Below are 20,633 nucleotides of genomic sequence, written 5' to 3'. Positions count from 1 at the left end.
TCTATGGAGATGATCATGTAGTTTTTGTCTTTTTGTTGATGTGGTGGATGATGTTGATGGATTTTCAAATGTTGTACCATCCTTGCATCCCTGGGATGAATCCCACTTGGTCATGGTGTATGATCCTTTTGATGTATTTTTGAATTTGGTTTGCTAATATTTTATTGAATATTTTTGCATCTACGTTCATCAGGGATATTGGTCTGTAGTTTTCTTTTTTGGTGGGGTCTTTGCCTGGTTTTGGTATTAGGGTGATGTTGGTTTCATAAAATAAGTTTGGGAGTATTCCCTCCTCTTCTATTTTTTGGAAAACTTTAAGGAGAATGGGTATTATATCTTCTCTGTATGTCTGATGAAATTCTGAGGTAAATCTGTCTGGCCCGGGAGTTTTGTTCTTTGGTAGTTTTTTGATTACTGCTTCAATTTTGTTGCTGGTAATTGGTCTGTTTAGATTTTCTGTTTCTTTCTGGGTCAGTCTTGGAAGGTTGTATTTTTCTAGGAAGTTGTCCATTTCTCCTAGGTTTCCCAGCTTGTTAGCATATAGGTTTTCATAGTATTCTCTAATAATTCTTTGTATTTCTGTGGGGTCCGTTGTGATTTTTCCTTTCTTGTTTCTGATACTGTTGATTTGTGTTGACTCTCTTTTCCTCTTAATAAGTCTGGCTAGAGGCTTATCTATTTTGTTTATTCTCTTGAAGAACCAGCTCTTGGTTTCATTGATTTTTGCTATTGTTTTATTCTTCTCAATTTTATTTATTTCTTCTCTAATCTTTATTATGTCCCACCTTCTGCTGACCTTAGGCCTCATTTGTTCTTCTTTTTGCAATTTTGATAATTGTGACATTGGACCATTCATTTGGGATTGTTCTTCCTTCTTTAAATATGCCTGGATTGCTATATACTTTCCTATTAAGACTGCTTTTGCTGTATCTCACAGTAGTTGGGGCTTTGTGTTGTTGTTGTTTGTTTCCATGTATTGCTGGATCTCCATTTTGATTTGGTCATTGATCCATTGATTATTTAGGAGCGTGTTGTTAAGCCTCCATGTGTTTGTGAGCCTTTTTTTTTTCTTTGTACAATTTATTCTAGTTTTATGCCTTTGTGGTCTGAAAAGTTGGTTGGTAAGATTTCAATCTTTTGGAATTTACTGAGGATCTTTTTGTGGCCTAGTATGTGGTCTATTCTGGAGAATGTTCCATGTGCAGTTGAGAAGAATGTATATCCTGTTGCTTTTGGATGTAGAGTTCTGTAGATGTCTATTAGGTCCATCTGTTCTAGTGTGTTGTTCAGTGCTTCTGTGTCCTTACTTATTTTCTGTCTGGTGGATCTGTCCTTTGGAGTGAGTGGTGTGCTGAAGTCTCCCAGAATGAATGCATTGCATTCTATTTCCTCCTTTAATTCTGTTAGTATTTGTTTCACATATGTTGGTGCTCCTCTATTGGGTGAATATATATTTATAATGGTTATATCCTCTTGTTGAACTGAGCCCTTTATCATTATGTAATGTCCTTGTTTATCTCTTGTTACTTTCTTTATTTTGAAGTCTATTTTTTCTGATACTAGTATTGCAACACCTGCTTTTTTCTCTGTGTTGTTTGCATGAAATATCTTTTTCCATCCCTTGACTTTAAGTCTGTACATGTCTTTGGTTTTGAGGTGAGTCTCTTGTAAGCAGCATATGGATGGGTCTTGGTTTTTTATCCATTCTGTTACTCTGTGTCTTTTGATTGGTTCATTCAGTCCATGTACATTTAGGGTGATTATTGAAAGGTATGTACTTATTGCCATTGCAGGCTTTAAGTTTGTGGTTACCAAAGATTCAGGGTTAACTTCTTTACTATCTTACTGTCTAACTTAACTTGCTTGTTGAGCTATTATAAACATGGTCTGATGATTCTTCATTTCTCTCCCTTCTTATTCCTTCTCCTCCCTTCTTCATATGTTGGGTGTTTTGTTCTGTGCTCTTTTTAGGAGTGCTCCCATCTAGAGCAGTCCCTGTAAGATGCCCTGTAGAGGTGGTTTGTGGGAGGCAAATTCCCTCAACTTTTGCTTGTCTGGGAACTGTTTAATCCCTCCTTCATATTTAAATGATAGTTGTGCTGGATACAGTAGTCTTGGTTCGAGGCCCTTCTGGTTCATTGCATTAAGTATATCATGCCATTCTCTTCTGGCCTGTAGGGTTTCTGTTGAGAAGTCTGATGATAGCCTGATGGGTTTTCCTTTGTAGGTGACCTTTTTTTTCTCTCTGGCTGCCTTTAATACTTTGTCCTTGTCTTTGATCTTTGTCATTTTAATTATTATGTGTCTTGGTTTTGCCCTCCTTGGATCCCTTGTCATGGGAGTTCTGTGTACCTCTGTGGTCTGAGAGGCCATTTCCTCCCCTAGTTTGGGGAAGTTTTCAGCAATTATTTCTTCAAAGACACTTTCTATCCCTTATTCTCTTTCTTCTTCTTCTGGTACCCCTTTAATGCAGATATTGTTCCATTTCGATTGGTCACACAGTTCTCTTAAAATTCTTTCATTCCTGGAGATCTTTTTATCTCTCTCTGCATCAGCCTCTCTGTGTTCCTGTTCTCTGTTTTCTAGTTCATTAATGGTTTCTGGAATCCTACCCATTCTGTTTTGAAGTCCTTCCAGAGCTTGTTTTATTTCTGTATTCTCCCTCCTTAGTTCTTGCATATTTCTCTGCAAGTCCATCAGCATGTTTATGACTTTCGTTTTGAATTCTTTTTCAGGAAGACTGGTTAAATATATCTCCCCAGATTCCTTCTCAGGGGAAGATGTAGAAGATGTCAGAGCTGTCAGGGTTAGTCTTGTCTGGATCAAATTTTTTTGCATTTTCATGTTGATAGGTGCAGTGGAGTGCTATTGACGCGTCTATCAGCTGGGAGAGTCAAGCCTCTTTCCACTTGCTCCTGGCCTTTCTTTACTGGGACAACTGCGACCCCTAGTGGCTTTGTTGGTCAGTTGCATGTAGACTGGGCCTCTGTATCTTGCCCGGCTGGTATGGAGGAAGCTCCCTTGCTGTGGGCGTGGCCAGCCTCAGGCTTTTGCTCTGCTATGGAGGGGCCCGGAGGGTTAATGGACGGGGACCGTTTGGCTGTTTACCTCAATGAGGGGTCTCAGAGCTGTTGCCCAGGGGTTTAGTGTGCCCAGAGTTTCCTGGAATTTCCAGCTGCTGGACTGTGACCCGGGAGGCTTCCATCCAGCAATGGGGTCCCTATCCTTTTAAGACTTTCAAAAAGCACTCACTTTTCTTTGTCACAGGGGTGCCAGCTTCGGGACCTGCTCAAAGGTCTTACTGTCCTGTTTCCCTAGTGTCCAGTACCCCATGCATACACTCTGTGTATGCTCTGGTGCAGGTGGCTGGGGCTGGGTGTTTAGCAGTCCTGGGCTCCCTCTCCCTCCCCGCTCTGACTCCTCTCCTCCTTCTAGGAGCTGGGGTGAAGAGCGCTGGGGTTCCGCCGGGCCAGGGCTTGTATCTTACCCCTTTCACCAGGCGCTGGGCTCTTGCACGTGTGGATGTAGTCTGGCTGTTGTCCTGTGTCTTCTGATCTCTCTTTTAGGATTAGTGGTATTTGTTGTATTTTCAGAAATATATATGTTTTTGGGAGGAGATTCCCACTGTCCTACTCATGCCGCCATCTTGGCTCCACCTCTGGCATTATCCTAATATTTCTTAGAAACATTTAGAAACACTGCATGATGTAGGAAATTATGTAAAATTTTGGAAGATTTTTATGTTGTAAATGCTCATCATAATATTTAATGCTGAGAACAAATTTGAATAGTTTAACAGAAAAGTAGAATACCTGTATCAAGCAAAGCATTCACAAATTAAAAACCTAAAAGGTACTATAAAAATAATTTCCAATAACTTCCTTTTATGTTATTTTCAATAACTTATAAATAAGGTACCTTTCTGATATCTCCCTCATTTTTTTTTAACTTGGGAATAGTGCTTTAAAATTTGGAAGACATATTCACATACTTTCTGTCATTTTATTTTTAAACCAACTTTGTGTAAGAAGACCAAGACATTATTGTTCCCACTTGAGAGGTGCAGAAACTGAGTTTCAGATATGTTTAAATCACTTGCTGGAGGTCACACAACTAGTTAGTAGTGGAGCCAGCTCCTTTTTCTGACTTTCAGTCCAGAGCTCTTTCCATCAACATTATCTAGGCCCTCAATTTTCCATAGAATCTTTTCCAAAGTAACACAGAAATAAAATGTCTAGTCTCAGAGGTGCTACAATGCTAAAATATGAGATGTGATTTAAATTAATTGTCACGTTCTGTGGTAAAGTAATGAAAATATTATTCAAGTTTAACCTTTGAGACAAATTCAAATAAACTCAGCCAAATAGTTGGAGAAAATTCCACAAAACTACTCCATGGAAGGTGAATCAAATTCAGCCAAAACCATCATCAATGTCCTACTAACTGTTTAAAGTGGAAGCCATACTCCTGTGGTACTGCTTTGTATGCCATTTCTCAGAATACATTTTTGTATCATTCTGATGTGTAGTCCTAGTTTACTGAAAAATTGCTAGGTTTTTTCTAGATATTTCCACTTTTTAATTGCTTGAGCAAATGGATAAAAAACAAGTTTTGAAGTAGTCATACTAGCAGTCTCCTTGGATTTCCTTGTTCCTCTGTCTTTTATGGATTGACTGGTATAAATGAGCAGTGAACACAAATGTATTACAACTATTCTGTCTTTTAAGATCTTAAGACCTGTATTGTCTAGTACAGTGGGTAAGAGTTTGTCCTCAAACTCAAACATTTCTGGGGTAAAAACCTGCCGTTCCATTTTCCAGGTATGTGAATAAATTGCTTAATCTCTTTAAGCTTCCATTCATTCATTTATTTATTTCAAAATATTTTCATAACATATGCTGTGAAATATGTTACAGGCTGAAGACATGGCAATAAATAAAGAAGACAAAACTTCCTGTCCTCCCTCATGGGGCTTCCGTTTTAAAGACTCCATACCACTGAATGTAAAATGGAGGTAATTATATCTACTCCATGGATAATTCCTGAGATCTTACAAAACTAGCCCTGGCCTAGAAGTACACTTGTATGCATGAGATGCTCTAATCTCCTCCTTAAACAAGTTGGATCACAGATTTAATGAATAAAATTTCAATTCTAATATACCCAACAAAGGGAAACATACCATAAATTAAATATGTTAATTCAGCATCTTTCTCTTATTTTTTTAACTTATTATTTGGAAGTAATGGTGGACTTCAGAAAAGTTTAAAAAATAATATAGAAAGTTCTAGTATACCCCTCAACCAGAGTCCCTTGATGTTAGTATCTTGAATAACTGTAATACAATTAACAAGACTAAGGCATTAACACTGGTAAAGTATATTAATTAAACTATTAACTTTATAATATAGACCAGTTTTTGGCTGTTTTTTTGTGTTTTTTTTTCTTTTTTTACTAATGCCCTTTTGTTCCAGGATCCAACCCAGGACACCACTGCATGTTGCCTAGTCTGTTTCAGTCTGTCAGTTCATTAGTCTTTCCTTGCCTTTCATGACCTTAACATATTTGAAGAATACTGGTCAGGTAGAATGTCCCTCAGTTTGATTTTGTTTGATGTTTTTTCTCATGATTAGACTGAGGTTGCATATTTTGGCAAGAAAAGCACAGAAGTGATATCATCTCAGTGTACCGTATGATGGGGTATGAGATGTTGAGATGTCTTACTACTGGTAATGTTAACCTTGAACAGTTGGTTAAGGTCATATCTGCCAGGTGTTGTCTTTGTAATTACTAAATATCTTGAGGGAGGTATTTTGAGACTATGCAAATACCCTGTTTTTTCGAAAGTGTTTTGACCACTAGTTTTACACCCATTGGTAGATTTTGCTTGTGATAATCATCATTGTGTTCTAATGGTGATTTTTCTATTTGCTTCATCCCTTCTACATTTATAGTTGCTATTCTTCTGAATGAAAGATATCTCCTCTCCTTCATTTATTTATTCAAGTTTTGTAAAACTCATGCAGTTTTATACTGTTGTTATAATCCAATAGTATTTTATATATTCATTTTTTACTCAGTTACATTTCTGACCATAGTAACTTTTTCAGCTCTGATGAAAGGAGCAGTAAACAAAGATGTAAACAAAGAAGAAGGGTTCCTGTGCCCTTTGTACATGTGCCCACCAGGTCTAAGTACTTCTTTCTGGCACAAGATTCTTCTCTTTGCTTATAAGGAGAGACTGTCAAGTCCTGTGAGAATTAGCCCTTATAAGGATTTTATATGTTTTAGAAGTGCTAAAACCAAGAAAAGATTATCCTCCAAGATTTTGATCAGAAAAGATTAATGTCAATGGATGGATGTCTTTGCTTCAACATTGTGCTAAGCACTTAAATGTTTGCAAGCTGAACTAGTCATATTAAAGAATATGAGTTTTCCTATATTCCCCACTTTATGTAAGGTGATGGTTTAAGTACATCAATGTACCATTGACATAATTTCTAAAATCTATTCTCCTTCCTGACTTGGTAAGAGTATCATGGCATCCAACATGTAGTGATGTGTATTTTGATACATAAAGTGAGTGAGGAGAATTTTATTTACTTGATGTTACTCACCAACACTTCTTAGTTCTCCTGGATCAGGGAGTATGGGATCAAACCAATTAAAATTCTATTTCCAGAAATCTGTTAGGTGTGGACTTGTTGGCTGTATTATACATCTTAAGAGAATGAGAAAAAATACCCACTTTTTAGAAGGGGGCCTTTTGTGCAATTTTCCTGTGGTCTCTACCTTCTTCTAGAACAGAGGTCAGAAAACTATGGCCTGTAGACCAAATCTAGTCAGTTGCCTGGTTTTTTATAGCCCACAAACTATTATTCTCAAATGGCTGGATTTTCTAGTTATATTGTATGTAACTACATTGTATCCTCAACTTTTTATCTTGGCCTTCAAAGCCTATTGTATACTATCTGGACTTTTAAGAAAATCTTTCCTGTTCTCTCTTCTGCAAGTCACTCCTTGCTGTGCACATGCTGTTCCCTCTGCATAAAACTTTTTTCTACTTTGCCTACTAGAGTGATGCCTACTTGTCCTGCAAATCTTAACTACAGGATTCCCTGTTCTGCAGTCTTTCCCAGATCTACATAGAGTTAGGTGTCTGTCTTATGACTACCCATACTGTGACCCTCTCCTCTATGTCAGGGGTGTGCTGTAGCCAGCTGGTAAGAACCAATTGTATGCATTTGTTCCTAGCTCCACATTCAGCCATATCACAAGGTATCTTGAAATTGACCATGGTGGGACTACTTATATCATTGAAATTGGCAAACTGTACAAACCATTATTACCTCTTTTCTCTGTGCTCCAGAGACCAGGATATTTAACTTTGCTAACACACCACTGGTTATCACAGTAGTTATTGTTTGCTTGGGGTTTTCTTATTTCTTTCTTTTTTCTAACTTCCATCAGAATCTGAGCTGCTTAAGAACTGGGTCTGAATTTTATTTTTCTTTGTATCCTATAGTGCCTTATATGTCATATGCAATTCATGCTTTTTGAATTAATGAGAAACTGAGTGAGTGAATGCTGTGTACTTGTGATCACAAGCTCTACCCTGTGATATGGCTGAATGTGGAGCTAGGAACAAATGCGTACAATTTCTGTAATCATTTCTAAATCCAAGGGATAGTAAGTTAACTTAGTAGCCTAAAGACGATGTAAATCAAAAATGTTTGTTTAAAGTAACCATGTTTCAGATCCTCAATAAAAAATGAAGAGAAAATCAGGGAATAGAGAGAGATTGGATAATAAGATAACAGAATTCTCCGGGTGAAGACATTCTTAAAAATTATAAATTCCACAATACTGGTAGCATTCTGGAATGTTTCAGGCTTTTTATTTTTATTATTTTTTTGTTTTAAAACTTTTTGTGATTTTATTGAAGTATAGTAAATATACAATATTATATTGGTCTCAAGTATGCAACATAGTGATTCAATAGTCATACATTATTATCCTCACCCCAACTATTTGTAGTAGCAGTCTATCAACATAAAAAATATTACAGAATTATTGACTATATTCTCTCTTCTGTACTTTCATCCCCATGACTGATTTATATTTTGTGCCTCTTTATCCCCTTCACCTATTTCACCCACCTGCCCCAACCTTCCCCCATGATAATCACCAGTTGCTTCACGGTGTCTATGAATCTATTGCTTTTTTTAGTTCATTTTGTTTTGTTTTGTTTTTAGATTCCACATGTAAACAATATCATATGGTATTTGTCCTTCTCCACCTAAATAGTTTCACTCAGCATAATATCAACTAGGTCCATCCATGTTGTTTCAAATGGCAGGATTTCTTTCTTTATGGCTGAATAATATTCCACTGTGTATATGTAGCACCTCTTCTTCATCCATTCATCTAATGGTAGATACTCTGATTGCTTCCATATCTTAGCTATTGTAAATAATGTGGCAATAAACATTAGGGTGCATATATCTTTTCCAAAAAGAGATTTTGTTTTCTTTGTGTAAATTCCTAGAAAGAGAGTTACGAATCATATAGTATACCTCTTTTTAGATTGTGAGGAACCTCCATACTGCTTTCCACATTGACTGCACCAATTTACATTCCCATAAGCAGTGTAGGGGGGTTCTCTTTTCTCCACCTCCTTGAAACACTTGTTATTTCTTGTCTTTTGGACAGTAGCCATTCTGACTGATGTGACATGGTATCTCATTTTGGTTTTGATTTGCGTTTCCCCGATAATGATTAACAATGTGGAGCATCTTTTCATGTGCCTGTTGGCCATCTGTATGTCTTCTTTGGAGGAATATCTATTCAGGTTCTCTGCCCATTTTTTTAACCAAGTTATTTGCTTTTTTGTGTTGAGGCATATAAATTCATTATATATCTTAGATATTTACCCATTATCAGATATATCATTTATGAATTTATTGTGTGTTCCATACTGTATGTTGCTTTCTGTTTGTTGATGGTGTCCTTTGTTATACAGAAGCTTTTTAGTTTGATGTATTCACACTTGTTTATTTTTGTTTTTATTGCAGTTGCCTGGGAAAATGTGTCCAGAAAAAAAATTGCTCATGCTTATGTTCAGGAGATTTTTCTCTCTGTTTTCCTCAAAGAGTCTTATGGTTTAATGTCTTATATTTAGGTCTTTAATTCATTTTCAGTTTACTTTTGTACATGGTATTAGAAAGTAATACAGTTTCATTGACTTGCTTGTGGCTGTTCAGTTTTCCCAATACCATTTATTGAAGAAACTGTCTTTTCCCTAATGTATATTCATAGCTCCTTTGTCATGTATTAATTGAAACATATACATGTGGGTTTATTTCTGGGCTCTTTATTCTGTTCTATTGATCTATGGGTCTATTTGTGTGCTAGAACCATACTGTTTTGATTATTGTAACTTTGTAGTATAGCTTGAAGTCTGGGAGCTTGATACACCCTAGCTTTGTTTTTCTTTCTCAAGATTGCTTTGGCTATTCAGGGTCTCTTGTGATTCCTATAAATTTTAGGATTATTTTTGTTCTAGTTCATTGAAAAATGCCATTGATATTTTGATAGGGATAGCATTGAATCTGTAAATTGCTTTAGGCAGGATGGCCATTTGGCAATATTAATTCTTCCTATCCATGAGCATGAGATGGATTTCCATTTTTTTGTGTCTTTCTCGGTTTTTTTCATCAATGAAAAAATAATTGTCAGAGTCCAGACCTTTCAACTCTGGTTAGGCTTATTCCTAGGGATTTTATTCTTTTGATGCAATTGTAAATGGAATTATTTTCCTGGTATCTCTTTCTGCCAGTCCATTGTTAGTAAATAGGAATGCAACAGATTTCTGTGTATTAACTTTGTATCCTGTTTTTGCTGAATCCAGTTATTAGTTCTAATAGTTTTTTTGGTGGAGTCTTTAAGGTTTTCTATAATTAGTATCATGTCATCTGCACATAGCAAAAGTTTTACTTCTTCCTTACCAATTGGGTAATTTTTATCTATTTTTCTTGTCTAATTATTGTGGCTAGGGCTTCCAGTACTATGTTAAATAAAAGTGGTGAGAGTGGGTATCTTTGTCTTGTTCCTGGTATTAGAGGAAAAGCTTTCAGCTTTTTGCCATTATGATGTTAGCTGTGGGTTTGTCATATATAGCCTTTATTATGTTGAGGTACTTGATCTCTATACCTGTTTTGTTAAGAGTTTTTATTATGAATGGATGTTGAATTTTGTCAAATGTTTTTCAACATCTAATGAGAAGATCATATAGTTTTCATCCTTCCTTTTCTTAATGGGATGCATTAAATTGACTGATTTATGAATGTTTTAACATCCTTTCATCCCTGGTATAAATCCCATTTGGTCATGATGGATGATAATTTTTTAATTTGGTTTGTTAATATTTTGTTGAGAATTTTTGCATCTATGTTCATCACATATATTAGTCTGTAATTTTCCTTTTTTTAGTTGCCTTTGTCTGGTTTTGGTATTAGAGTGATGCTGGCCTCATAGAATGAGTGTGGAAATGTTCCTTCCTCTTCAGTTTGTTCGATAAGAATGATGGATGTTATCTCTTCCTTAAATGTTTGGGAGAATTCAGTTGTGAAGTCATCTGGTAGTGGTACTGGACTTTTGTTTGTTGAGAGCTTTTTGATTACCAATTCAGTTTCTTTACTGGTAATTGGTCTGTTCAAATTTTCTGTTTCTTCCTGGGTCAGTCTTGGAAGGTTGTTCTTCTCTATGTATTCATCCAATTCTTCTAGGTTATCCAATTTATTGGCATATAATTTTTTATAGAATTCTCTAATAATTCTTTGTATTTCTGTGATGTCAGTTGTAATTGCTTTATTGTTTCTGATTTTGTTTATTTGTGTCCTCCCTTTTTTTCTTGGTAAACCTGGCTAGGGGGTTGTCTATTTGTTTATCTTCTCAAAGAGCCAGCTCTTGGTTTCATTGATTTATTTCTATTGCTTTGTATTCTCTATTTCATTTATTTCTGTTCTGACCTTTATTATGTCCATCATTCTACTAACTTTGGGTTTCATTTGTTCTTTTACTAGTTTCTTTACTTGTGAGCTTAGACTATTTATTTGGAATTGTTCTTGTTTCTTGAGGTAGGCTTATATTGCTATGTACTTCCCTCTTAGAACTGCTTTTGTGGCATCCCACATATTTTGAACTGTTGTATTTTTGTTTTCATTTGTTCCCATGTATTTCATCTTTTATTTTTTTCATTGATCCATTGATTATTTAGAATCATGTTGTTTAGCCTCCATGTGTTTATTTTCTTAATTTAATTGATTTCTCATTTCACACCATTGTGATCTGAAAAGATGTTTGATACAATTACAATCTTTTTTAATTTATTGAGCCTCTTTTTGTGTCCTAATATGTGATCCCTTCTGGAGAACATTCCATGTGCACTCGAGAAAATGTGTATCCTCCTGCTTTTGGGCATAACATTCTTCGTATATCTTTTAAATCTATCTGATCTAGTGTGTTGTTCAGTGCCTCTGTTTCCTTATGTGTTTTCTGTCTGGTTAATCTATCCATTGATGTAAATGGGGTCTTAAAGCCCTCTAATATTATCATATTACTATCTGTTTCCCCTTTAGGTCTGTTAGTATTTGATTTATATATCTAGGTATTCCTATTTAGGGTGTATAGTTGTTTACAATTGTTATATCCTCTTGCTGGACTGATCCCTGTATCATTATATAATGTCCTTCTTTGTCTCTTCTTCTTCTGTTGTTTTGAAGTCTGTTTTGTCTAAGTGCTACTACTACTGCTTTTTACTACCTATTATTTGCATGGAATATCTTTTTCCATCCCTTCACTCAATCTATGTATGTCTTTAGCTCTGAAATGAGTCTTGTAGGCAGCATGGGTCTATTTTTTTTTTATCCATTCTGTCACCTTATGTCTTTTGATTGATGCTTTTAGTCCATTTACATTTAAGGTAATTATTGATAGATCTGTACTTATTACCACATTATTAACTGTTTTCTGGTCGTTTTTGTAGTTCCTCTCTGTTACTTTCTTCCTCTCTTAAACTCTTCTTTTGTTATTTGATGGTTTTCTGTAGTGTTATGCTTGGATTTCTTTTCATTTTTGTCTATCTATTGTCAGTTTTAGGTTTATGGCTTATGAGGTTCATACATATTTTCCTAAATATATAATAATCTATATTAAGTTTATGGCTGCCCTATTTTGAACACAAACTAAAAATACTACTTTTTATTCTTCCTCCTCCACACTTTATGTATAAGACATCATAATCTACACCCTTTATATGTATATCCCTTGACTGATTTTGTGTATAGTTGACTTTACTATTTTTGTTTTATTAACTTCATACTTGCTCAGTAAGTAATTGGTCTACTACCTTTACTGTTGGCTTATTTTCAATGATGAAAAATATTTAGACTTAAGACCATTTACATCTACAGAAGTCCCTTTAACATATCCTGTAAGGCCAGTTTAGTGGTGGTGAATTCCCTTAATTTTTGTTTCTCTGGGAAACTTTTAAGCTCTCTTTCAATTCTGAATGATAACCTTGCTGGGTAGAGGATTCTTGGTTGTACATTTTTTTTCTCTTTAATACATTAAATATTTCATGCCATCCCTTCTGGCCTTAAAATTTCTGCTGAGAAATCTGCTAGTAGCCTTATGGTGTTTCCCTTATAGATAACTGTCTGCCTCTCTCATGCCACTTTTAAGATTCCATCTTTAATATTTCCCATTTAAAGTACTGTATGCCTTGGTGTTGTCTTCCTGGGATTCCTCCTGTTATGGGCTCTCTGCACGTCTAAGACCTGGGTTTCTATTTCCTTCCCCAGCTTGGGGAAGTTTTCAGCTATTATTACTTCAAAGAAACAAAGATCCTTTGTTTCTCTTTTCTCCATCTGGGATCCCTATTATGCAGGGTTTTTTTTTCAGAGATGTCACACAGCTCTCCTATCATCTTCTCATTTTTAGAAATCATTTTTTTTCTCCCTGTTCCTCAGCTCCATTACTTTACTGTTCTAGCTTCTGTCACATTAATTCTTCTGTTTCCAGTACTCTAATATTCATTCCATCTATAATATTTTTTATTTCAGTGTTTGCATTCTTCAACTCTGAGTGACTCTTTTTCATTTTTTCTATATCTTTGTTGAAGTTCTTGCTGAGATCATCAATTCTTTTTTCCAGTGTAGTAAGCATTTTTATGACTGTTACTTTGAATTCTTTATCAAGAAGGTTGCTACTCCCCATTCCATTTAGTCCTTTTTCTGGTGTCTTTTCCTGTTCTTTTGTTTGGAACACATTCCTCTGCCTCCTCATTTTGTCTGGGTTTGTGTTAGACAGATCAGCAATACCTCCTGGTCTTGAAAGTAATAGCTTTGTGAAGTGGGTGTCCTGTGGTGCCCAGAAGCTCAAGACTCTCTGTTACTGGTTCCCTTTTATGGCTGAGCAATAGTTGCTCTTGGTGGACTATGGGTGTCCCACTTTCTGCCTGTCTGCTGGCCGTGACTGATCCCCCAGCCTGCTTCTTTATGCCCTTCGTGTGGCTTGAGGTGCTTCTGCTGGAATTTCATTGTTGGGAGGGCTATCCTCTGCCTGTTGGTCAGTGATGGTGGCCTGCTGCTAGGCTGAGCTGCCTCTCAGGGTGAGAACCCACGGGAGCACCAGTGCCAGGCTGACAGCCAGTTGGGAAGATGGAGAGGGTAGATCTGGCTCCCACAAGGACCCAACCAGTTGGTCTGAGGGAGGGCTAGGAAAGTGTGGTTCATCATCCACCTGACAAGCAGCAAAGTTGGGCCACTGCTAGGCAGAGCAGACCAGGTAGAGTGGATGTACAGGAGAGTGCAACCATGAGGCTGAGTCACCAGAGAGGGGGGTGGAGCATTTGCTGCTCCCCACAAGCACCCAAACAGCTGGACTGAGGGAGACTGGGGAAGTGTTATCCACCTATGCTTTCTCCTCTGGAGAATGCTCCTTCTGGCTCCTGCCCCTCTGGCATGTTTTCCATTGCTGTTAAACCTTTCAAACTGCTGCCTCTGTATTGGGTCTCAGCAGATTTGATAGAGTGTGTCTGTCCTCCACAGGAGCAGGAACCTCAGCCTCCCAGAGTGTGCCAACCCTCCCTGGTGTCCAGCAAATCTTAATTATCCTTGGTCATAGAGGAGAACCCTAAGGAAAGAGGCTATTTTTACAAACTGAAGATTCCAAAAAGGCAGTGGAAGAACTGAAACTAGAAGTCAATGTTCAAATATCTAAACTAAATATTTAAATATTCTATGGTGTTTCTCAAAGCTTTTAGCATACAATTCTCACTCTATTTTATGTAAGACAATTTTACAGAATTTGAAATTGTTTTATAAAAACAATAGATCTATCAAATATGTAGGTTTTCAAAAATGATGCATGATTTGCTTCTCAGAAAGACATTCTCTCCTTTCCTGCATTGTTGAAAATCATGGCAAATAATTAGTTGGTCTGTGGTGGGTAGTCATTTTTCATTGCCCATTGCATTCAAAATAATAATGCTAAATATATAGACTGTCTTTATGTTTGCTTATCTTATTCGACATAACAGAAAGCAGCTGGAATATGAATTGGTCAAGGTTAAAAAGTAAATTGCCTTCCAGTTTTAAAAACAGAATCTTTTTCATAATCCCAATACTCAGAAGTGCTACTAAAACTATTTCACAAGTGCAGTCCCAAAATCTTCAAGCTGTCTCAAAGCAAAAGACACAGTCCATGTGATGGTGTTGCCAAGCAAGAGGGTTGGCTCCTCTACTTGAAGGACAATCTAGCTACTGTGAAAATCCTGGGAATTCAACTTCTGTTATAATTGGATCGGATCTTTTCAGCAGCTCCTTCATGGGGATATTAGTTTCATATGGAACCTGCAGTTCTTCCAATTTGAGGCTTTGATCATACAAATAAATGTTGAAATGCTGATTCTGATCCTGTCATGCTAATAGAATTGATGGCTGGATTTGTATTCATCTGTAAGAAGGACACTAGGGAGTGGGTGAATAGCTAAATGAACCATTTATTTAGGAGGCAAGCTGCTGGTCTAAAGATGAAAAGATTATCCAAGTTTAAGATTTTCAGGAGATTTTCTTTTATTGCTAAATTAATAGCCACCCTGTTTTATCATAAAATCTGAAGTTGCCACTGAGCTGTGAATGATCAAGCTGCATATTACTTAAGGAAATGTTTCGTAGTGTTAACAACCTTTGGAGATATCTGGGCCATGATTATTTTTCATTCACCATGTGGTTAAAGATTGCATCTAAAAAGTATGTGGAATCCTCTTTTGAAATTTATTGTGGAATCACTATGTGGTAGAATATAAGTATCCCACTCAGGATGTATTCAAAATTAAATATGACATTTAGCTTTTTTAAACAAACTTTTTATTGTATAATACTTTTAGATTCATAGAAAAGTACAAAGATGGTATTTTCCATATATCCAGTTTCCCCTATTAGTATAATACATTTATCACAACTAATGAACTAATGTTGATGCATTATTATTAACTCAAGTTCGTTCTTCATTCACATTTTGATAGAATTTAGCTTATGTCCTTTATGTTCCTGGATACCATTCAGGATACCATATTATGTTTTGTTTTCATGTCTACTTAGTCTCCTCTTGGCTCCAACAGTTTCTCAGCCTTTCCCTTGTTTTGATGAACTTGACAGTTTTGAGGAGTACTGGCAAGGTACTTTGTAGAATTCCCCTTAATTTAGGTTTGTCTGATGTCTCTCTTGTGATTAAACTGGGAGTATGATTTCAGGAGGAAAACCACAGAGGTAAACCTGACATATACTAGCTAGATGAAGTAGCGTATGTCACATTTCTCCATTGTAAAGTTCTTTTTTTCCCCTTTTTTCATTACTGTAGTCTTTGGAGGAAGTCACTACCTGCAGCCTACACACAAGGAATGGGTTGTTATTGATCCGCCTCTTCGAGGGGGAGTATCCGCATACATTTGGAAGTTTTCTGTACACATTTATCCTCTTTCATTCACTTATTTATTCAGTCACTTTTTTCTACAAAGTAAATATATACTTTATAACCAGTGCAATGTTATTTATTTTGTTGCTCAGATTGTGTTAACTTTGGCCATTGGGAGCTCTTGTGTCCCTTCGACATACCTCCTCTCTCTGTCACTAACTGTTACTTTGTTTTGTTTGTTTCCAGTGTTTCCTCATACTACAAAATCTTTGGCACCACAAGATCATCTAAACTCATCTTGTATATTCTCTGACTCAGTCCCAGCATCAACTCTACTCTGGGATTTAAATGTAAAATCAAACTTTAGTCAAGAATTCAACAATCTGTGGTCACATTTTAATCTTCATTACTCATCTGTGTAAACCCATGTTTGTAATAAAAATAGAAGCTTCTATTTTGCTGGTAACAGATTATTTTAGGAAATCAAGTGACTTGGTGCCTTTTCAAATCATAATCAAAAATGTATTACTCTGGTCACCTCTGTTAAAACCCGAAGGGCATTAAGTAAAATATGTATAATTTGGCTAATCTGATGAAATATCATCTCATGGAATCATGACCATAAGAAATCATCCCTAGTTGAAAGAAGAGTCAAATTACTCTATGAAATATTTGTAAATAGGCTTCCTGGGACAAAAAGCAAAGTTCCCAGGTAATGAGGAAGCAACTACTAACTAAGATTGTACCTGGACAATAATTTTAGAACCTGGCCAAAAATAAAAGGAAAAGACTGCTCAGTGTTGTCAATTTATTTGTTACCTGATTAAAAATACAAAAATAAAAGTTATATCCTTGTATTTCACTTGGAAATAGAAGAATACTACATAATTTTCAAGAATATGAAAGTTTTGTATGTACTTATAATTCAACTTAAAAATAATGTTTCCTTTAAACTTATGTTACACTACTATTTTGGGGTGACAGGCAGGAGTGAGGAATATTGGGGAAAAAGCCATAAGAAGTAAACCCCTTTACTCAGTTCTCTTCAGTGTGATCCTTTGGGTTTTTCCAGAACATTAGGTACTAGTCATTAATTTCTGCTAGGAGTTTCATGTTGGTCAGTCATCTCTTGGGAATGCACTTGTCATGGTTCAAAACAAGGCATTTGGTGCTTGTTAAGGTTCTTTAGCGTTCTACTTATTTCACTAATTTTGTTTTAATGGTCCACTTCCTTTATGCCCTTAGAATTTTGTTATGCTAGACTCCATTCTGTCTTAACGGTAGCATTTATATTTTCATTTGGAAGTCTGTATCAGCAGCAGCATTATAAAACACTACTGTTCTTCCCCGCACTTCTTTTTAAATGTATTTTTAAGGAATGGTAAATTAAATCAATTATTTTTGCTCTTTTTCAATAAAATCTATTCTTTTGTTTTTGTTATTTAAAATAAGTTTATTTTTCATTTTGTGTATATACATGTGTGTTTTAAATTCTGATTTCCTCTCATGTAATGTAATAGCTAGAGTCCAAAAGGAACATGTTATTTTTTTTTTAATGTCCTAGTATTTTATAAAATGAGAAGAGTTGACTGGCTAGAGACTATCCATGGAATACTATCAAGAATCTATAGAAAATATTTACTTTTTGTCTATTCTTCTATCCCTCTACCTATTTATTCATCCATTTATCTACTGTCTCTCAGTAATGTTGTGTGAAAACTACACTAATGGAATTCTAAGCCATACAGTTGTTCATGAAATTCCTGTATAAACACAGCAAGAAGTTTACTTTCTATGGAAGTCTGTATAAGCATTTTTCCAAAATGTGGAAGATATTATATACCAGATAACTGATACAAAAAGATTTAACACTACAGACAAGCAGAAGACCTTTCTATATTGTTGTGTCTCAGGAGGCCTGAATAGGGAATAGGGAGGTCTGAGGAGGGAGAGAGAAAGGGGAATGGATAGTTCATGGAATAGTCAGAGCACACACATTTATCGATTATGTTTGATGTCTTTTATGGGTACAGTTTGTGACACCATAGACAATTACGATAGTGACATCAAAGATCACAGATTACCATGATAAAAAAATAATGAAAAAGTTGGACCTATTGCAAAAATTACCATAATGTGACAAGGGACATGAAGAGAACAGATGTTGTTAGGTACATATGTATTTTTAATTGTTGTACCTTCCAGCTGTATTGACATTTTATAATTATAAAATATCCATTTTTGTTTCTCATAATTTACCTTACTGTTACTTAAATCTTAAAACTTTGTCCAATAGTAATATATCCACCCCAGCTAACGCCTGGTTGTTATTTGCATTGAATTTCTTTTTCCATCCTTTTCCTGTAAATTTGTTTCTTTGAATTACAAATACATCACTTTTAGAAATCATGTAGTTGCCTGTTGCTTTTTAAAATAGTCTGACACTCTCTGCCTTCTGTTTAAAATATTTATTCCATTCAAATTTAATGGAATTATTTATAAGATTGGATTTAGGTCAGACAGTTGATGGTATTCTGTTATGTTCGGTCTTCTTTCTGTCTATCCATTCATTCTTTATTCTCTCTATGCCTTCTGTTGTAAACAAACTTTTTTAGTTTACCATTTGAACGTTTTTGACAGTGTGTCTGTGTGTGTGTGTGTTTATGTGTGTGTGTGTGTTTCCTCCAGGTGTTACAATATGCATCTTTAACTTAACATAATCTTCTTCAAATTTGGATTGACTTACATGCTATAAAACATAGCAACTTTGTCTCTATATAGCTCTATTTCTTCTTCTCTCCTACTTTGTGTATATTGTCATATATATTACATGTGTTTATGCTATATACACAATAATTTGATGTTACACTTTTTTGCTTTCAATTATTATAGTTTTAAATTAAGAGAAGAAAGATAAAATATGTACATCCCTATACACAATCTTTTATATTTATTCACATATTTATTATTTATTTGACTCTTAAATTTTTCCTATGGTTTAGAGTTACCATTTGATGAACTACCTTTCTATCTGAAGGAATTTCTTTACTAATTCTTCTAAGGCATGTCTGCTAGTAACAAATTCTCTCTTTTTTTATGTGAGAATGTCTTTATTATGCCTTTATTTTTTAATTTTTTAAAATTAAAGTATCATTGATGTACAATCTTATTTATATTGGTTTCAAATATACAACACATTGGACAGTTACCCATATTATTAAATCCTCATCCTCTCTAGTGTGGTTACTATTTATCCACATAGTAAGATGTTACAGAATCATTAACTATATTCTACATGCTGTACTACTGTCCCTCTGACCAACTTATATTGTGAATGCAAATTATTGTGCGGCTTTATCCTCTTCACCCTCCCCCCACAACCTGCCTCAACCCCTCCCCCTTAGTAACCACTAGTCACTTCTCCACTGTCTGAGTCTACTGCTGTTTTGTTCCTTCTGTTTTGTTTTGTTTTTATACTGCACAAATAAGTGAGATCATATAGTATTTGCCTTTCTCCACCTGGCTTATTTCACTGAGCATAATACTCTCTAGATCAATCCACGTTGTTGCAAATGGAAGGATTTCTTTTCTCTCTATAGCTGAATAATATTCCGTTGTGTGTATGTACCACATCTTCTTTATCCATTCATCTATTGATGGACATTTAGGTTGCTTCCATATCTTAGCTATTTATTATTCCTTTATTTTTATAAAAAATTTTCTGGATATAAAATTCTTAGTTGACTTTATTTCCTTCAGCATTTTTTTCCTGCAGCAAAAAGAGATTCTCCACTGTTTCTAATGAAAGGTCTTCAATCTTGCTGTCCCCAGTACATGATGAGTTGCAGTTCTACTGCAGCTAATCTTAAAATATTTTTCTATTCTAATCTTAAAAGATTTTTGTTTTGTTTGGGGTTTTTACCTTGTCTTTTAGTAGTTTTACTATATGTCTAGGGTACTTTCTGTTGTCCTCCTTGAGGTTTATTGAGACTTCTTAGACTGTAAGTTAATGTTTTTTTTACCAAATTTGGGGAGTTTGGGGCCATTTTCTCAAATAATTTTTATGAACCCCTCCCTCAACCTCTCTTTCTAGAATAAGTTGTATGTATGTTAGAATGATTGATATTGCCCCACATATCTCTCAGGAATTGCTCATTTTTTAAACATCCTCCATCCTATTGCATAGAATATTTATTATTCTTATTCTTCCTTTTATTATTTCAAATCTTCTGTTGAGCCCATTGAGTGAACTTTACATTTAGTTTATTATACTTTTCAGCTCTAAATTTTCCATTGAATTATTTTTGTACTTTCCATTTCTGAATGAATATTCTCCATGTGTTGATTCATTAATAGCATATTTTCCTTTAATACTTTGGATTTATTTTCCTTTAATTCTCTGAACACATTTGTAATTCCTCTTTTGAAGCTTTTGTCTGGTAAATCCAATATCATGCCCACTCAAAGTCCATTTCTATTGATGGCTTTTTTTTTCCCCATGTATGTGTCACACCATATTGGTATTTACATGTCTGATAATTTTGCTTATAATTTGGCATGGTAAATTATATGTGATAAATAAATAATATGATAAAGTTCTGGATTCTGTTTCTTGTTCTAAGGATTGTTGGTTTATTTAGAATAATAAACAGACT

At 35.3% G+C, this 20,633-nt stretch overlaps 1 long non-coding RNA gene across 2 annotated transcripts in view; it reads left to right on the top strand.

Annotated features, from left to right (window-relative positions):
* LOC118972909 (uncharacterized) overlaps positions 1-16,775 on the top strand; it is a 319,039-nt gene extending 302,264 nt beyond the window's left edge. For both annotated transcript variants that reach the window (XR_012132833.1, XR_012132834.1), the window contains 2 exons: positions 4,917-5,014; positions 16,225-16,775. This is a non-coding gene — a long non-coding RNA (uncharacterized lncRNA). The remainder of the gene's footprint in view (positions 1-4,916; positions 5,015-16,224) is intronic.
* The last annotated feature ends 3,858 nt before the right edge of the window (positions 16,776-20,633 follow it).

This window comes from Manis javanica, chromosome 6 (genome assembly GCF_040802235.1).
Source record: "Manis javanica isolate MJ-LG chromosome 6, MJ_LKY, whole genome shotgun sequence".
Lineage (NCBI taxonomy): Eukaryota > Metazoa > Chordata > Mammalia > Pholidota > Manidae > Manis > Manis javanica.
Note: the sequence above shows the minus strand (reverse complement) of the source record. Positions and strands in the feature narration are given on the sequence as shown.